The following is a 6,128-nucleotide window of genomic DNA, read 5'->3' as shown; positions in this document are numbered from 1 at the left end:
TGTGAAATTAATGTTACAGTACACCCCAACAGGCACTTATAATTTGGTATGGCGCTAGGCTCATTAGCAAGCTAGTGCTAACTTGCTTCCACCACATGCTACCCCACGAGTCTAGCTTCGTCCAAGTCGAATAGGCAATACTTATTGATATGTACTTAATTTCACACAAACTTCTAAACGTTCTGACAAATACGTAATCTCCGCGTCTGAAACTGGCTAAAACGTGCAGTGAAACAAATTATACGACCAGATTGATAAAGAAAATTGTTCTCGGCAACATCGGAAACGTACGCACCATTTTGCTTAGACGATAAAAAGGACCGGTGAGAATGCATACGTCATTTATATACGACCCTTCCGCCGATAGTAATCTCTTTATTTCGACTTCACTACGGACAAAAATACAACAAAAATATACATCGGCAATTTTACTAGTAAAAAATATCGACTCCTTAAAGTAAAAAGACATAATGGGCAGAAACAGCCTCTAAACTTAGGGGACTACTTTTTGTGGAGTAATATCAATCCCATAGTGCCGTTCACTCTGATTAAAGAGGAAACAGGTAGAAGTCGTAATATATCTGTTTTAGTAGATCTGAGGCGGATCATGTCGTCTCTGGATTTGGTGAAAACAACGATGGATCAGGTATTATGCATATAAGCTTTGGGAGCAAATCCCAGACAGTAAAATGTACTTATTTTGTAATTACAGTGAGCATTGACCTAATCATGTCCTTCTAAATATCACCTACCTGAATTCTCCACTAGATGTCAGCAGAGACTTTCAAGGCAAAATATGTCATGACTAATATCCCGATGGTAATGTGTGGTCCTCACTCAGGAGTGGCAACGAATGGCAGAATTGAGATCATTGTAATCGTGGAGACTAATTTTCTATATTAGTAGGTTACTAAAAAAGCATTAAGTTGTGTTTTCAGCTCATTATGCAAGACTTTAAACATGCTCAATGTGTGAGTGCCTACAGATTAGAAATTGGAGACCACCCTTGGCATGAGTCTTCAAACCTTAAACAACCTCTGTATGCCTCTAGTTGGCTAATTGTTATAACAAATAAACAAAATTAGTTTCCCGGTTTTACAGTGTTGGTGGTAGGCAAGAGAATAATGAAGAGGGAGGATGATATATGGATGATGTATGGCTGATGACACATCTTGAAATTGGGACAGTCGAACCTCTGGAAGTGATTAAGATTGGGTGTGTTGAGTAGGGGGGATCACTCAGGACATTTAGGGGAGAGTTGGGTGGGTAGGTGGTGGTTTGGGGGCCCTGCTTTGCAATCAAACTCCCAGCAGGCCTGTCAACTAGAAGAAGGGCTTTGATGATGAACAGTTAAGGACATGACCCAATGAAATGTCTTCCTCACAAAGCAGTTGAGGTGGAGAGGTACATATCATGGATGGAACAGGAGGACCCTATATTGCGGACATGTTGCCAATGGCTACTGTCAACTGAAACATACCCATGCTCATAATGCATATGTGCAGAGTTGTGCGTTATTCACACCTTCACCAAAAATGGTACCTGTGGCAATGTGATGGTGCCCCTGTGGGCACAGTGATTCAGATGGCATTTTTATTGAGTCCCCACAGTGCTTTACTTCTGGGCAGCATGATCTTCTGTCCTGAAGGAGCACACTCCGCTGGGATCACCCTCAGGTGCTGTGCCAGGTGGAGCAGAGCAAAGCAAAGGTTCTGTGGAGGATTTGTGCTTTGTGACAACTAAGAGTATGTGCATGCTTAGGAATGTTTGAGAGAGAGAGAGAGAGAGAGAGAGAGAGAGAGAAAAAAATAGAGAGAACCCGGGTGACAGAGGAATGTGTCAGTGTTCCTGCAAGCCACCATGCTCCTAAACTGCAGCAAATAAACATTCCTCCACCCGTGTGTCAGACTTGAGCCCTCGCCCACTGTTGCTGTAAAAACACAGGCAGTAATTAAAACCAAAAAACCCGGCACTTTTCCCCCCTTTGTCTTCAGCAGCCCTTTTTCAACGGATTGCATTCAAACAATGTCCCATTGATTGGTGTTTTTCCCCCCATTCTGGGGTTGGATGGAGGTGCTCCATGAATAACGGATTAAGTCAAAAAGGGAGAAAAAAAATTAGATTGGCACATGGTCACTGATAGAGAGAGCGACCAGCATAGAGAACCATGTATGCACACGCACAGCTCCTGGGAACCACAATGATCATCAGCAAATATGATGAGCATCCATTTGCAAGTATCCGTGGTAACCTGATGTGAGCAGCGTTCCCAAGTCCCAAGCAGATAACAAAACCAGCAGGAGTGGGGAGGTCACATGTGAGAGGAACTTTTCAAGATGATTTTTTTTTTTCAAAATAAAAATAATTGACCAACTACCAACTGTGCTTCAGGGGTGCGTTTCCCAAAACCATAGTTGCTAACATATTAGCAACTTAGTTGGTTGGCAATGGAAAATTGCATTGCAACAAAGTAACTATGGTTTTGGGAAACGCGCCCCAGAATAGTAGCCTGTCTGCGCTCTGCACCTACGTGCTCATACTGAAACAGCAGGGAACATACCATACATCTGTAGCCATGTGCACTTTGGGACTGTTGTACGATGTAAGCAGAGGCCCACATTTTTCCATCCTTATGTTTTCAAAAGGGCTTTCAGATGTTGTTGCTTAGACGACACACACTTAGTAATGCTCAAGCCGACTCAGACACTCCTGGCATGGAGCTCACCTGTCACTTGAGCACTGAGCTCATGGCTCCAGAGGACAGCGAGGTTCACGGCGCTGTGGTGTGCCTGAGCGTGCTGTCATTGAGAACTTTATCTCTGCCATCGAGCGGTTCCAGAAGATGATTTAGTTTGACTGAGAAATGGGCCAATTGGGAGCAGGCTGTCACGTCAAAAGGGAGAATCAAGAGGTCACAGTCTGTTTGTGTGTGGGAAGAATGGGTGCGATTGTGGCGCGTAAATTATAACCTTCTCCCCCCTCAACCCCATGCCTGTACCCATCCCACCCACATACACGCACATCCATTACATACAAGCACTTCTAGACACATACATATAAACACACAACCACATACATGCACTCAGACAGAGACATGGACTAGGCAAGCACACAGACACATAGTAAAACTTATTACACACACAGACACACACAAACACACACACACACAGACACTCATAACCCTCCCATCTACAGTCCGCTCCAAACTCAACATATCCCTCTTCAGGGGCACAGAGCCGAAGCCACAGACATCATCCTGATTGCTCACAGTGGTCCCGTGGTCTGTCCGCATTCCCAGCCCTTATTCACACTGCACTGCTCATGCATCCCCCAGGAAAGCAGTGGCTTCTCCCTGTGTCTGGCCTCGGCCTGCGTCTGCTCAGCTAAATGTCTTTGCTCCAGACCCCCCCTCAGCTAAATGTCTTTGCTCCAGACCCCCCCCCCCCTATCGGCATGGCCGTATTTCATACCCCCAACACCCCACCCCCACCCTCCTCAATAAGCACTTCACTGAGTTACACATCATGACGTATGAGCGGTGCTATGATGCAGACCAGTCAGAGACAAGTCTTTTGCCACATGTATTTTCAATAAGAGGAAAAATGGCCTAATGCTGTTTATTAACCACTGTGCAAATGGTATTGATTTGAGCAGCTGATGATTCATCAGGATTCCAGTTCTTGGCTGCCATGGTGGGTTCCATTCCGTCTGCCGCGGCTGTCACCCCCTGCACGGTGCGGGGGCAGCGGCGGAGCCAGGGCTGAGGGTGTGATGGAGATGTTACAGGAGCGGGGCCTATTGTGATTCACCATGGCAGCTTCTCTGGAGCCGCCATCTGCTGAGAGGGTCAGTGTTGCGAGGGCTCAATTCTTCTGGACGCGGCCTGCCTCCCAGCTGTTCTCCTTCCCCAGGCCACTCCAAATACGCTCGCGCCCATTCACACTTGCACTTGCACACATTCGCTAATTACCCATCTCTCTCTCTCTCTCACACACACACACACACACACACACACACACACACACACACAATCAGACACACACACACACACGTATACACACTGATGCTCTCACAAAAGCATGCACGCACAGAAAACATCTACACACACAGAAACATCCTGTACATAAACCTCACACACCAAATTTGTCCATTTTTCAGATTTTTTACTCATTGATTTTTTTTAATTTATTTCTTGGCATCCCTTGTTCTCATCCATATAGTATCCTCTGCTGCTTTTGTAACCCAAGTACTCCTCTTTCCCGGTTCACCCTCTATGGCTACTTCATGGAGCGTGTTATTCATTGTGGTCAGTAAAACTGCGTCCACATTCCACACACCCGCCGTTGCCTGCGTTTGCCCGAAGCATCAGCACCCCCTGTTCCTCAGGCCCCTGCTCCGGGCCCCTAGGTCTGTGCAGAGAAAACAATCTTCCGACAATTTTGCTGGAATTTTAATAAGAAGCTCTGACCCTTGCTGTTGTGCGTTCTGTACAGTATATCATCTTCTCGGTGCAAAAAAGGTCCAGCCGTAATTGACCTGTTTAGTGTACAGCTCTCTCGGGCTCAATCTTCAGGAGTCGAGATTGAGTCTCGCAGTTTCCTGTGCCGGGCAGTGGTAGCCGTGGAAGCACTCTGGAGCCGAGAGACTGAGAGAGAGAGAGTGCATTCACTTCTCACTTCGTTTTTCGTCTGGTGGAGCCACACTAAGCCAGGCCACTGTGGTTTTGTTCTGGCCAATTATCAAGTGACTTAATCTGCACAATTATTCAATTAGCTTCTAAACTGCTCCTGGCCTCTCATTTTGTTGCTGGGTTCTTTCTCAAGTTTAAGGGTCTTAAAGGCAATTTTTTGGTGGACAGTAAATAAAATTGAATAAAAGAAAGAATCCACATTACAAATGGACTAATTGAGAGTGTCCAGGCTGCACATCTCTCCCTTTCTCTCTCTCTCTCTCATACTTCTGTCCTACTTCTAAAGAATGCTGGACTGTGGTGATGGCTAACTGATCAGAAGGATAAATATCTATTGCTAGGAATTTTAATGAGTCTCATTAATTTTTGTTCTGTTCCTTTATTGCTTCTTCCATCTTCTATCATCTTTGCCTCTCTCTCCCTTTCTCTCTCTCTCTCTCTCTCTCTCTCTCTCTCTCTCTCTCTCTCTTTCTTTCTCTAAATTCATCATTTATCTCTCTTTTGCTCCAAGACACCAACAGAGAGAGAGAGAGAGATGATGAATTTATACTTTCTGAGGTCTTGTTTTTGTTTTCCCTCAAACCGCATCTCCCCGTTCCCACCCTCCCTCCTCGTGCGCCGCCTGGCAGACCTGTGTGTCAAAGGTGGCTGCAGAGGAACAGACTGTGGGAACAGCCGGTTGGCCTCTCCCGCTCCCTGGCTCCCAAACCAGAGGGGCAGCCATCAATCCCATGCAGGGTGAAGCTGCCCCCCCTCACTCCACCCCAAATGCCCCCCCTTCTGCCACTGCACCCTTCTCACCCCCCTTCTTAACCATATCCATCCCCACACAGGCACACACTGGCCCCACAACCCTATACACTCACACATACACTCACACACACACACACACACACACACACACCCCGGCACCACACCACCAATAATCCGCGGAAGCAATTTCATCTCGACTCGGGTGGCAGCCCATTGTCGCCAAACCCCTTCAATCTTTCCTAATTAACTCTCGCTTTGTCCCGCATCCGAGCTCCTGGACTCATCTCTCGCTGCATTCCGATCGGGGCCGGTCCCAGCACTCCCAGGCAACCCACCGATCCCTAATCCCACCGCCCCTCCCCTTCGCCCACCAACAACCCCCCTTCACCCTCATGAAACTCTTACCATTTTTTTCCAACCTGCCGATCACCTTCTTACAGAGTTAGGTAGGGGCATTATCTCCCCTCTCCCCCTCTCTCCTCTCTCTCTCTCTCTCTCTCTCTCTCTTTGAAAGGCGAGGGATGAGAGAGGGGAGGGTGGCGAGCTGAGGAGGCAGAGCCAGTGAGTGACTCCAGCCCAGACAATTAGAACAATGGCCCAGGCCAGTAGGGGGCTAACTCGCAGCGTCACGCCTGGACGGTGGGGTATTTTGTCGGTTTAATGAATTGTCCGTCAGTCCTGGACC

The sequence above is a fragment of the Alosa alosa genome, chromosome 4 (genome assembly GCF_017589495.1).
Source record: "Alosa alosa isolate M-15738 ecotype Scorff River chromosome 4, AALO_Geno_1.1, whole genome shotgun sequence".
Taxonomy (NCBI): Eukaryota; Metazoa; Chordata; class Actinopteri; order Clupeiformes; family Clupeidae; genus Alosa; species Alosa alosa.
Note: the sequence above shows the minus strand (reverse complement) of the source record.